The sequence below is a fragment of the Oncorhynchus mykiss genome, chromosome 27 (assembly GCF_057628025.1).
Source record: "Oncorhynchus mykiss isolate SJ-2025 chromosome 27, ASM5762802v1, whole genome shotgun sequence".
Taxonomy (NCBI): domain Eukaryota; kingdom Metazoa; phylum Chordata; class Actinopteri; order Salmoniformes; family Salmonidae; genus Oncorhynchus; species Oncorhynchus mykiss.
The window spans coordinates 51875717-51889956 of NC_143048.1; positions in this window are offsets into that span (position 1 = coordinate 51875717).

Below are 14240 nucleotides of genomic sequence, written 5' to 3' on the forward strand. Positions count from 1 at the left end.
GCCCAATCAATTGAATTTACCACAGATGGACTCCAATCAAGTTGTAGAAACATCTCAAGTATGATCACTGGAAACATGATGCACCTGAGCTCAATTTAGAGTCTCATAGCAAAGGGTCTGAATACTTACGTAAATAATAAAATACATTTTTTAAATGATTTGTAATACATTTCTCAAAACCTGTTTTCACTTTGTCATTGTGGGGTATTTTGTGTAGATTGATGAGGAAAAACATTTGATGAATATATTTTTTAATAAGGCTGTAGCGTAACAAAATGTGGAATAAGTCCTCTCTCCCTCCCTCTCTCCCCCTCCCTCTCTCCCCCTCGATCGCTCTCTCCCCCTCGGTCCCTCTCTCCCTCCCTCTGTCCCCCTCTCTCCCTCACCTGCAGGGGCAAAAACAAACCAACAACTTTTATAACACATCATGAAGCACTTAACTAGAGGAGGATTGTCAGCCCTGCAGATTTCCCCCAGCTAAATCTCTATTCACTCTAACAGTTATTGTCATCTCTTGATTGAAATGGGAGAAGTCTCCGTTCACTGGTGGGTATTCATATCCAGGTATTCATGCGCTCTCTCAGCTCAGAAGTGTTTTATATGCAAACACAACACCATTCAAAAACAAATCTTTTTCCAATCTTCAAGCTATCAGACGGAGGTCATGTCCTATTTTATACCCTCTTGATATCCACTTGATACACCGCAGGAGAAAATAAATAGTTATTACAGATAAAGCTATGACGGCCTGTCTGCCTATCTGAGACTGGAGTCAGTAACACATTGTGGGTTACAGCCCAGATAACATCTAGGATCCACTGAAGAGGACAGAGACTCCCAGTATCATCCCAGATAACATCTAGGATCCACTGAAGAGGACAGAGACCCACAGAATCATCCCAGATAACAACAAGGATACACTGAAGAGGACAGAGACTCCCAGTATCATCCCAGATAACATCTAAGATCCACTGAAGAGGACAGAGACTCCCAGTATCATCCCAGATAACATATAGGATCCACTGAAGAGGACAGAGACTTCCAGTATCATCCCAGATAACATCTAGGATCCACTGAATCCACTGAAGAGAACATAGACTCACAGTATCATCCCAGATAACATCTAGGATCCACTGAAGAGGACAGAGACTCCCAGTATCATCCCAGATAACAACAAGGATACACTGAAGAGGACAGAGATTCCCAGTATCATCCCAGATAACACCTATGATCCACTGAAGAGGACAGAGACTCCCAGTATCATCCCAGATAACATCTAGGATCAACTGAAGAGGACAGAGACTCCCAGTATCATCCCAGATAACATCTAGGATCCACTGAAGAGGACAGAGACTCCCAGTATCATCCCAGATAACACCTAGGATCCACTGAAGAGGACAGAGACTCCCAGTATCATCCCAGATAACACCTAGGATCCACTGAAGAGGACAGAGACTCCCAGTATCATCCGATAACATCTAGGATCCACTGAAGAGGACAGAGACTCCCAGTATCATCCCAGATAACATCTAGGATCCACTGAAGAGGACAGAGACTCCCAGTATCATCCCAGATAACAACAAGGATACACTGAAGAGGACAGAGACTCCCAGTATCATCCCAGATAACAACAAGGATCAACTGAAGAGGACGGAGACTCCCAGTATCATCCCAGATAACATCTAGGATCCACTGAAGAGGACAGAGACTCCCAGTATCATCCCAGATAACAACAAGGATACACTGAAGAGGACAGAGACTCCCAGTATCATCCCAGATAACACCTAGGATCCACTGAAGAGGACAGAGACTCCCAGTATCATCCGATAACATCTAGGATCCACTGAAGAGGACAGAGACTCCCAGTATCATCCCAGATAACAACAAGGATACACTGAAGAGGACAGAGACTCCCAGTATCATCCCAGATAACATCTAGGATCCACTGAAGAGGACAGAGACTCCCAGTATCATCCCAGATAACAACAAGGATACACTGAAGAGGACAGAGACGCCCAGTATCATCCCAGATAACAACAAGGATCCACTGAAGAGGACAGAGACTCCCAGTATCATCCCAGATAACATCTAGGATCCACTGAAGAGGACAGAGACTCCCAGTATCATCCCAGATAACATCTAGGATCCACTGAAGAGGACAGAGACTCCCAGTATCATCCCAGATAACAACAAGGATCCACTGAAGAGGACAGAGACTCCCAGTATCATCCCAGATAACACCTAGGATCCACTGAATCCACTGAAGAGAACAGACACATGGACTCTAAGGTCACACTATTTTCCTCATAGTGCATCTCCGAAGACGAAAATCAATAGTTAACCCTCAAAGTCACAGTGTACAGAAATAAAAACAGCAAACCACTTACTGCAGCAGTTGTTCAGTATAGTTTGAAAGCTCAAAGGCTGGTTCTATTACCAATTAGTGCATCTAAAGGAACATAGCATGACTTAAAAGGTACATCTGAGAAAACAATTATATAGCTTCCCTTCTCTCTTTGACAAAGGAAACATAATGAATATGAGAGGTCCAACACACTGATAACAAATATCCTGGTTATAAATGCAATGTATTCACAGATAAATATCCTGGTTATAAATGCAATGTATTCACAGATAATTATCCTGGTTATAAAAGCAATGTATTCACAGATAATTATCCTGGTTATAAATGCAATGTATTCACAGATATATATCCTGGTTATAAATGCAATGTATTCACAGATAATTATCCTGGTTATAAATGCAGTGTATTCACAGATAATTATCCTGGTTATAAATCCAGTGTATTCACAGATAATTATCCTGGTTATAAATGCAATGTATTCACAGATAATTATCCTGGTTATAAATGCAATGTATTCACAGATAATTATCCTGGTTATAAATGCAGTGTATTCACAGATAATTATCCTGGTTATAAATTCAGTGTGTTCACTGAAAAATATATAATTTGTATATATCCATTAAGACACTATTTAGAATGTAGAGGTTCTGATGTAATTTAAATGTAATTTTATTTTTTTATTTTTTTAGGTAAAAACGGCAACTGCCAGGACAACATTTGTCATAGTAAAATATAATCAAGGTAAATTAGTATACTTCTTATTCAAAGTTATTTGATATTAGAGGTAATGAAGCATCCAAATGTAGAGTACATGTGGACATTGATGTAAATCAACCTGCATACTGAGTACCACAGAGCTGTCTCTAATCAACCTGCATACTGAGTACCACAGAGCTGTCTCTAATCAACCTGCATACTGAGTATCACAGAGCTGTCTCTAATCAACCTGCATACTGAGTACCACAGAGCTGTCTCTAATCAACCTGCATACTGAGTACCACAGAGCTGTCTCTAATCAACCTGCATACTGAGTACCACAGAGCTGTCTCTAATCAACCTGCATACTGAGTACCACAGAGCTGTCTCTAATCAACCTGCATACTGAGTACCACAGAGCTGTCTCTAATCAACCTGAGCTGGCTCTCTAATGTAACACCCTCCTATAAACTGTAGACACACATACAGCATTGATTTATCCAATCAACTTTAGAATATTCACAAGTAATCAATCAAACCATTTAAAAACTTTTTTTTAAATGTACAAAAATTATATATTTTCAATCTCATTTTCAGTTTTTTGTGTATGTCTGGTCATTGAAATGCTGTGTAGAATTGTGATGGTCTTAGGAAACACTTTAGCATATAACAATATTAGTGGAGGCTGCTGAGGGGAGAAAGGCTCATAATAACAACTGTGAATGGAATGGTATCAAACACTTTGAAACCATGTGTTCCATGTGCTTGATACCATTCCAACAATTCCCTTCCAGCCATTACTATGAGCCCATCCTACCAAATTAATTTGCCACCAGCCACCTGTGAACAATATATTATTGCTGTTCAATATTTTTACTGTATATTTTAATTTGTCAATAACGTACTGTAATATCAGATAAATATCTAGGTTGTATCTAATACACCCAGATCTATTTCCAGAGATACTGCACTGATTGTATTCAGACCTGGAAAGCAGCTGGACGTTTCCATCCTCCTACAGTAAATCACATATCTCATGCATTTTTTACAGCCAACTACTCTCATGCCAGGATGCACTCCAGATACCCTATCTAGTTGTGGCAAAGAGCCATCTGCATTGCAAATTTAAATGAGCAACACAGAATATCCCTAGAGCGTTTATCTGAACGGGTGTGGAAAATACGATTTTTATGGAAGAGCAGACTTTACAGTGGCTGTGGTAAAGTAGAATAGATTGCCTGGGTCCAAAGGCCTATTTAACAGTTGATGTCGTGCGGCTACATCATTTGTGCAGGCGGCACAGCTCGTTTGGAAGATGTAAGTTCCTTGAATTGCTGCGGGGGGAGATCTAATCGGTCTGCAGTAGAAGAGAGCCTACAGATTAACCATGTCTGTCACAGCCCTGGGATGCTGCATCTACAACGTCTATAGTGTCTTTAAAAGGACTGGGGCAGGGAAGGGACACATTAGTTTTGAATAAATGGCCAATCATCTTGTAATAGGGAGATGTGGTTCGCAGTATCCTGGTATTTAAAGAGAAGCAAAGATAATGTTTTCCAATTGCAGACCATCCAGGTCAAACTGACATTGTTTTACTCAGGAACAGATAAAACATCAACAACATTGTGTTGATGAAGTGGACTCATGTATTATTCTAGAGACAGGAGTGTCTATGTATTATTCTAGAGACAGGAGTGTCTATGTATTATTCTAGAGACAGGAGTGTCTATGTATTATTCTAGAGACAGGAGTGTCTATGTATTATTCTAGAGACAGGAGTGTCTATGTATTATTCTAGAGACAGGAGTGTCTATGTATTATTCTAGAGACAGGAGTGTCTATGTATTATTCTAGAGACAGGAGTGTCTATGTATTATTCTAGAGACAGGAGTGTCTATGTATTATTAGAGAGACAGGAGTGTCTATGTATTATTCTAGAGACAGGAGTGTCTATGTATTATTAGAGACATGAGTGTCTATGTATTATTAGAGACAGGAGTGTCTATGTATTATTCTAGAGACAGGAGTGTATATGTATTATTCTAGAGACAGGAGTGTCCATGTATTATTCTAGAGACAGGAGTGTCTATGTATTATTCTAGAGACAGGAGTGTCTATGTATTATTAGAGACATGAGTGTCTATGTATTATTCTAGAGACAGGAGTGTCTATGTATTATTAGAGACATGAGTGTCTATGTATTATTCTAGAGACAGGAGTGTCTATGTATTATTAGAGACATGAGTGTCTATGTATTATTCTAGAGACAGGAGTGTCTATGTATTATTAGAGACATGAGTGTCTATGTATTATTCTAGAGACAGGAGTGTCCATGTATTATTAGAGACAGGAGTGTCTATGTATTATTCTAGAGACAGGAGTGTCTATGTATTATTCTAGAGACAGGAGTGTCCATGTATTATTAGAGACAGGAGTGTCTATGTATTATTCTAGAGACAGGAGTGTCTATGTATTATTCTAGAGACAGGAGTGTCTATGTATTATTCTAGAGACAGGAGTGTCTATGTATTATTCTAGAGACATGAGTGTCTATGTATTATTAGAGAGACAGGAGTGTCTATGTATTATTCTAGAGACAGGAGTGTCCATGTATTATTCTAGAGACAGGAGTGTCTATGTATTATTAGAGACAGGAGTGTCTATGTATTATTCTAGAGACAGGAGTGTCTATGTATTATTAGAGACAGGAGTGTCTATGTATTATTCTAGAGACAGGAGTGTCTATGTATTATTCTAGAGACAGGAGTGTCCATGTATTATTAGAGACAGGAGTGTCTATGTATTATTCTAGAGACAGGAGTGTCTATGTATTATTAGAGACATGAGTGTCTATGTATTATTCTAGAGACAGGAGTGTCTATGTATTATTCTAGAGACAGGAGTGTCTATGTATTATTCTAGAGACATGAGTGTCTATGTATTATTCTAGAGACAGGAGTGTCTATGTATTATTAGAGAGACAGGAGTGACCATGTATTATTCTAGAGACAGGAGTGTCTATGTATTATTAGAGACATGAGTGTCTATGTATTATTCTAGAGACAGGAGTGTCTATGTATTATTAGAGAGACATGAGTGTCTAGTGACCATGTATTATTCTAGAGACAGGAGTGTCTAGTGACCATGTATTATTCTAGAGACAGGAGTGTCTATGTATTATTCTAGAGACAGGAGTGTCTATGTATTATTCTAGAGACAGGAGTGTCTATGTATTATTCTAGAGACAGGAGTGTCTATGTATTATTAGAGACATGAGTGTCTATGTATTATTAGAGAGACAGGAGTGACCATGTATTATTCTAGAGACAGGAGTGTCTATGTATTATTCTAGAGACAGGAGTGTCTATGTATTATTCTAGAGACAGGAGTGTCTATGTATTATTCTAGAGACAGGAGTGTCTATGTATTATTCTAGAGACAGGAGTGTCTATGTATTATTCTAGAGACATGAGTGTCTATGTATTATTCTAGAGACATGAGTGTCTATGTATTATTCTAGAGACAGGAGTGACCATGTATTATTCTAGAGACAGGAGTGTCTATGTATTATTAGAGACAGGAGTGTCTATGTATTATTAGAGAGACATGAGTGTCTATGTATTATTCTAGAGACAGGAGTGTCTATGTATTATTAGAGAGACAGGAGTGACCATGTATTATTCTAGAGACAGGAGTGTCTATGTATTATTAGAGACATGAGTGTCTATGTATTATTCTAGAGACAGGAGTGTCTATGTATTATTAGAGAGACATGAGTGTCTAGTGACCATGTATTATTCTAGAGACAGGAGTGTCTAGTGACCATGTATTATTCTAGAGACAGGAGTGTCTATGTATTATTCTAGAGACAGGAGTGTCTATGTATTATTCTAGAGACAGGAGTGTCTATGTATTATTCTAGAGACAGGAGTGTCTATGTATTATTAGAGACATGAGTGTCTATGTATTATTAGAGAGACAGGAGTGACCATGTATTATTCTAGAGACAGGAGTGTCTATGTATTATTCTAGAGACAGGAGTGTCTATGTATTATTCTAGAGACAGGAGTGTCTATGTATTATTCTAGAGACAGGAGTGTCTATGTATTATTCTAGAGACAGGAGTGTCTATGTATTATTCTAGAGACAGGAGTGTCTATGTATTATTCTAGAGACATGAGTGTCTATGTATTATTCTAGAGACATGAGTGTCTATGTATTATTCTAGAGACAGGAGTGACCATGTATTATTCTAGAGACAGGAGTGTCTATGTATTATTAGAGACAGGAGTGTCTATGTATTATTCTAGAGACAGGAGTGTCTATGTATTATTCTAGAGACAGGAGTGTCTATTTATTATTCTAGAGACATGAGTGTCTATGTATTATTAGAGACATGAGTGTCTATGTATTATTAGAGAGACAGGAGTGACCATGTATTATTCTAGAGACAGGAGTGTCTATGTATTATTAGAGACAGGAGTGTCTATGTATTATTCTAGAGACAGGAGTGTCTATGTATTATTAGAGACAGGAGTGTCTATGTATTATTCTAGAGACAGGAGTGTCTATGTATTATTAGAGACAGGAGTGTCTATGTATTATTCTAGAGACAGGAGTGTCTATGTATTATTCTAGAGACAGGAGTGTCTATGTATTATTCTAGAGACATGAGTGTCTATGTATTATTCTAGAGACAGGAGTGACCATGTATTATTCTAGAGACAGGAGTGTCTATTTATTATTAGAGACAGGAGTGTCTATGTATTATTCTAGAGACAGGAGTGTCTATGTATTATTCTAGAGACAGGAGTGTCTATGTATTATTACAGACATGAGTGTCTAGTTACCATGTATTATTCTAGAGACATGAGTGTCTGTATTATTCTAGAGACATGAGTGTCTATGTATTATTCTAGAGACAGGAGTGACCATGTATTATTCTAGAGACAGGAGTGTCTATGTATTATTAGAGACAGGAGTGTCTATGTATTATTCTAGAGACAGGAGTGTCTATGTATTATTCTAGAGACATGAGTGTCTATGCATTATTCTAGAGACAGGAGTGACCATGTATTATTAGAGAGACAGGAGTGACCATGTATTATTAGAGAGACAGGAGTGACTATGTATTATTAGAGACATGAGTGTCTATGTATTATTAGAGAGACAGGAGTGACCATGTATTATTCTAGAGACAGGAGTGTCTATGTATTATTAGAGACAGGAGTGTCTATGTATTATTAGAGAGACAGGAGTGTCTATGTATTATTCTAGAGACAGGAGTGTCTATGTATTATTCTAGAGACAGGAGTGTCTATGTATTATTCTAGAGACATGAGTGTCTATGTATTATTCTAGAGACAGGAGTGACCATGTATTATTCTAGAGACAGGAGTGTCTATGTATTATTAGAGACAGGAGTGTCTATGTATTATTCTAGAGACAGGAGTGTCTATGTATTATTCTAGAGACAGGAGTGTCTATTTATTATTCTAGAGACATGAGTGTCTATGTATTATTAGAGACATGAGTGTCTAGTTACCATGTATTATTCTAGAGACATGAGTGTCTGTATTATTCTAGAGACATGAGTGTCTATGTATTATTCTAGAGACAGGAGTGTCTATGTATTATTCTAGAGACAGGAGTGTCTATGTATTATTAGAGACAGGAGTGTCTATGTATTATTCTAGAGACAGGAGTGTCTATGTATTATTCTAGAGACATGAGTGTCTATGCATTATTCTAGAGACAGGAGTGACCATGTATTATTAGAGAGACAGGAGTGACCATGTATTATTAGAGAGACAGGAGTGACCATGTATTATTAGAGAGACAGGAGTGACCATGTATTATTAGAGAGACAGGAGTGTTTAGTGACAATGTATTATTCTAGAGACAGGAGTGTCTAGTGACCATGTATTATTCTAGAGACAGGAGTGTCTATGTATTATTCTAGAGACAGGAGTGTCTATGTATTATTCTAGAGACAGGAGTGTCTATGTATTATTCTAGAGACAGGAGTGGCCATGTATTATTCTAGAGACATGAGTGTCTATGTATTATTCTAGAGACAGGAGTGTCTATGTATTATTCTAGAGACAGGAGTGTCTATGTATTATTCTAGAGACATGAGTGTCTATGTATTATTCTAGAGACAGGAGTGTCTATGTATTATTAGAGACATGAGTGTCTATGTATTATTCTAGAGACATGAGTGTCTGTATTATTCTAGAGACAGGAGTGTCTATGTATTATTAGAGACATGAGTGTCTATGTATTATTCTAGAGACAGGAGTGTCTATGTATTATTCTAGAGACAGGAGTGTCTATGTATTATTCTAGAGACATGAGTGTCTATGTATTATTCTAGAGACAGGAGTGTCTATGTATTATTCTAGAGACAGGAGTGACCATGTATTATTCTAGAGACATGAGTGTCTATGCATTATTCTAGAGACAGGAGTGACCATGTATTATTAGAGAGACAGGAGTGACCATGTATTATTAGAGAGACAGGAGTGACCATGTATTATTAGAGAGACAGGAGTGACCATGTATTATTAGAGAGACAGGAGTGTTTAGTGACAATGTATTATTCTAGAGACAGGAGTGTCTAGTGACCATGTATTATTCTAGAGACAGGAGTGTCTATGTATTATTCTAGAGACAGGAGTGTCTATGTATTATTCTAGAGACAGGAGTGTCTATGTATTATTCTAGAGACAGGAGTGTCTATGTATTATTCTAGAGACAGGAGTGTCTATGTATTATTCTAGAGACAGGAGTGTCTATGTATTATTCTAGAGACAGGAGTGTCTATGTATTATTCTAGAGACAGGAGTGTCTATGTATTATTCTAGAGACAGGAGTGTCTATGTATTATTAGAGAGACAGGAGTGTCTATGTATTATTAGAGACAGGAGTGTCTATGTATTATTAGAGACAGGAGTGTCTATGTATTATTCTAGAGACAGGAGTGTCTATGTATTATTCTAGAGACAGGAGTGTCTATGTATTATTAGAGACATGAGTGTCTATGTATTATTAGAGACATGAGTGTCTATGTATTATTCTAGAGACAGGAGTGTCTATGTATTATTCTAGAGACAGGAGTGTCTATGTATTATTCTAGAGACAGGAGTGTCTATGTATTATTAGAGAGACAGGAGTGGCCATGTATTATTCTAGAGACAGGAGTGTCTATGTATTATTCTAGAGACAGGAGTGTCTATGTATTATTCTAGAGACAGGAGTGTCTATGTATTATTCTAGAGACAGGAGTGTCTATGTATTATTCTAGAGACAGGAGTGTCTATGTATTATTCTAGAGACAGGAGTGTCTATGTATTATTCTAGAGACAGGAGTGTCTATGTATTATTCTAGAGACAGGAGTGTCTATGTATTATTCTAGAGACAGGAGTGTCTATGTATTATTCTAGAGACAGGAGTGTCTATGTATTATTCTAGAGACATGAGTGTCTATGTATTATTCTAGAGACAGGAGTGTCTATGTATTATTAGAGAGACAGGAGTGGCCATGTATTATTCTAGAGACAGGAGTGTCTATGTATTATTCTAGAGACAGGAGTGTCTATGTATTATTAGAGAGACAGGAGTGGCCATGTATTATTCTAGAGACAGGAGTGACCATGTATTATTCTAGAGACAGGAGTGGCCATGTATTATTCTAGAGACAGGAGTGTCTATGTATTATTCTAGAGACAGGAGTGTCTATGTATTATTCTAGAGACAGGAGTGGCCATGTATTATTCTAGAGACAGGAGTGACCATGTATTATTAGAGAGACAGGAGTGGCCATGTATTATTCTAGAGACAGGAGTGTCTATGTATTATTAGAGAGACAGGAGTGGCCATGTATTATTCTAGAGACAGGAGTGTCTATGTATTATTCTAGAGACAGGAGTGTCTATGTATTATTAGAGAGACAGGAGTGTCTATGTATTATTCTAGAGACAGGAGTGACCATGTATTATTCTAGAGACATGAGTGTCTATGCATTATTCTAGAGACAGGAGTGACCATGTATTATTAGAGAGACAGGAGTGACCATGTATTATTAGAGAGACAGGAGTGACCATGTATTATTAGAGAGACAGGAGTGTTTAGTGACAATGTATTATTCTAGAGACAGGAGTGTCTAGTGACCATGTATTATTCTAGAGACAGGAGTGTCTAGTGACCATGTATTATTCTAGAGACAGGAGTGTCTATGTATTATTCTAGAGACAGGAGTGTCTATGTATTATTCTAGAGACAGGAGTGTCTATGTATTATTCTAGAGACAGGAGTGTCTATGTATTATTCTAGAGACAGGAGTGTCTATGTATTATTCTAGAGACAGGAGTGTCTATGTATTATTCTAGAGACAGGAGTGTCTATGTATTATTCTAGAGACAGGAGTGTCTATGTATTATTCTAGAGACAGGAGTGTCTATGTATTATTAGAGAGACAGGAGTGTCTATGTATTATTAGAGACAGGAGTGTCTATGTATTATTAGAGACAGGAGTGTCTATGTATTATTCTAGAGACAGGAGTGTCTATGTATTATTCTAGAGACAGGAGTGTCTATGTATTATTAGAGACATGAGTGTCTATGTATTATTAGAGACATGAGTGTCTATGTATTATTCTAGAGACAGGAGTGTCTATGTATTATTCTAGAGACAGGAGTGTCTATGTATTATTCTAGAGACAGGAGTGTCTATGTATTATTAGAGAGACAGGAGTGGCCATGTATTATTCTAGAGACAGGAGTGTCTATGTATTATTCTAGAGACAGGAGTGTCTATGTATTATTCTAGAGACAGGAGTGTCTATGTATTATTCTAGAGACAGGAGTGTCTATGTATTATTCTAGAGACAGGAGTGTCTATGTATTATTCTAGAGACAGGAGTGTCTATGTATTATTCTAGAGACAGGAGTGTCTATGTATTATTCTAGAGACAGGAGTGTCTATGTATTATTCTAGAGACAGGAGTGTCTATGTATTATTCTAGAGACAGGAGTGTCTATGTATTATTCTAGAGACATGAGTGTCTATGTATTATTCTAGAGACAGGAGTGTCTATGTATTATTAGAGAGACAGGAGTGGCCATGTATTATTCTAGAGACAGGAGTGTCTATGTATTATTCTAGAGACAGGAGTGTCTATGTATTATTAGAGAGACAGGAGTGGCCATGTATTATTCTAGAGACAGGAGTGACCATGTATTATTCTAGAGACAGGAGTGGCCATGTATTATTCTAGAGACAGGAGTGTCTATGTATTATTCTAGAGACAGGAGTGTCTATGTATTATTCTAGAGACAGGAGTGGCCATGTATTATTCTAGAGACAGGAGTGGCCATGTATTATTCTAGAGACAGGAGTGTCCATGTATTATTCTAGAGACAGGAGTGTCTAGTGACCATGTGACCATGTATTATTCTAGAGACAGGAGTGTCTAGTGACCATGTGACCATGTATTATTCTAGAGACAGGAGTGTCTAGTGACCATGTGACCATGTATTATTCTAGAGACAGGAGTGTCTAGTGACCATGTGACCATGTATTATTCTAGAGACAGGAGTGTCTATGTATTATTCTAGAGACAGTGTCTAGTGACCACGTGACTTTGTGCTATAGTAATACTTAGTAATATTAGGGGATTTATCAACCCTGGTCAGGTCTGGTGGTCTGGAAAATCCTAATAGGATGGACAGACTGTAAAGTCACCTAGTTTCATTATATCGAGTCATTGCATCCACCACCATCATAAACCAGCATCATTTGGGGCCAGGATTTTATTAGATCACGCTCTGTTGGCTATGCAACTTTTAAAAACAATGTTCCTTCATTGGCAGGGCCATTATCATGGTATATGTTGTATTTGGTGGCTCAATTGGAAATTACCTTTAAAAAGCCTAATATAACACTGATTTACCTCTCATGTGATTGAATCAAGGCCTAAATCCCTGCTCTGCAGCTTTCCCATGCGTGTTTATTGTTGTACTTACTCATCTGCACCAGGAGATGGAGACAAAACACAGTTCTAAGACAGTGATGTTCTTCTGCATTTCTGCACTGGGAGAAACCCTAGCTATAAGACAGAGATGTTCTTCTGCATTTCTGCACTGGGAGGAACCCTAGCTCTAAGACAGGGGAGAGGTCTGTTCTGTATTTTCAAAACTTTCTGTATATATTAACTAAGTAGTGATTAATTAGCTGTCTAGAGATGCTCTTTGATAACGTTTTGTTTGACCTACATGCAAATCACAACACAGTGTTCAACCATGAAGGACACCGTGCTTTCCCATCTGACCACCAAGGCAGCAGGAGGCCGTCCTATCCCATCTGACCACCAAGGCAGCAGCAGGAGGCCATCCTATCCCATCTTACCACCAAGGCAGCAGCAGGAGGCCATCCTATCCCATCTGACAACCAAGGCAGCAGCAGGAGGCCATCCTATCCCATCTGACAACCAAGGCAGCAGCAGGAGGCCATCCTATCCCATCTTACCACCAAGGCAGCAGGAGGCCATCCTACCCCATCTGACCACCAAGGCAGCAGCAGGAGGCCATCCTATCCCATCTGACAACCAAGGCAGCAGCAGGAGGCCATCCTATCCCATCTTACCACCAAGGCAGCAGGAGGCCATCCTATCCCATCTGACCACCAAGGCAGCAGCAGGAGGCCATCCTATCCCATCTTACCACCAAGGCAGCAGGAGGCCATCCTATCCCATCTGACAACCAAGGCAGCAGCAGGAGGCCGTCCTATCCCATCTGACCACCAAGGCAGCAGCAGGAGGCCATCCTATCCCATCTGACCACCAAGGCAGCAGGAGGCCGTCCTATCCCATCTGACCATCAAGGCAGCAGCAGGAGGCCATCCTACCCCATCTTACCACCAAGGCAGCAGCAGGAGGCCATCCTATCCCATCTGACCATCAAGGCAGCAGCAGGAGGCCATCCTATCCCATCTGACAACCAAGGCAGCAGCAGGAGGCCGTCCTATCCCATCTGACCATCAAGGCAGCAGCAGGAGGCCATCCTATCCCATCTGACAACCAAGGCAGCAGCAGGAGGCCATCCTATCCCATCTGACCATCAAGGCAGCAGGAGGCCGTCCTATCCCATCTGACCATCAAGGCAGCAGGAGGCCGTCCT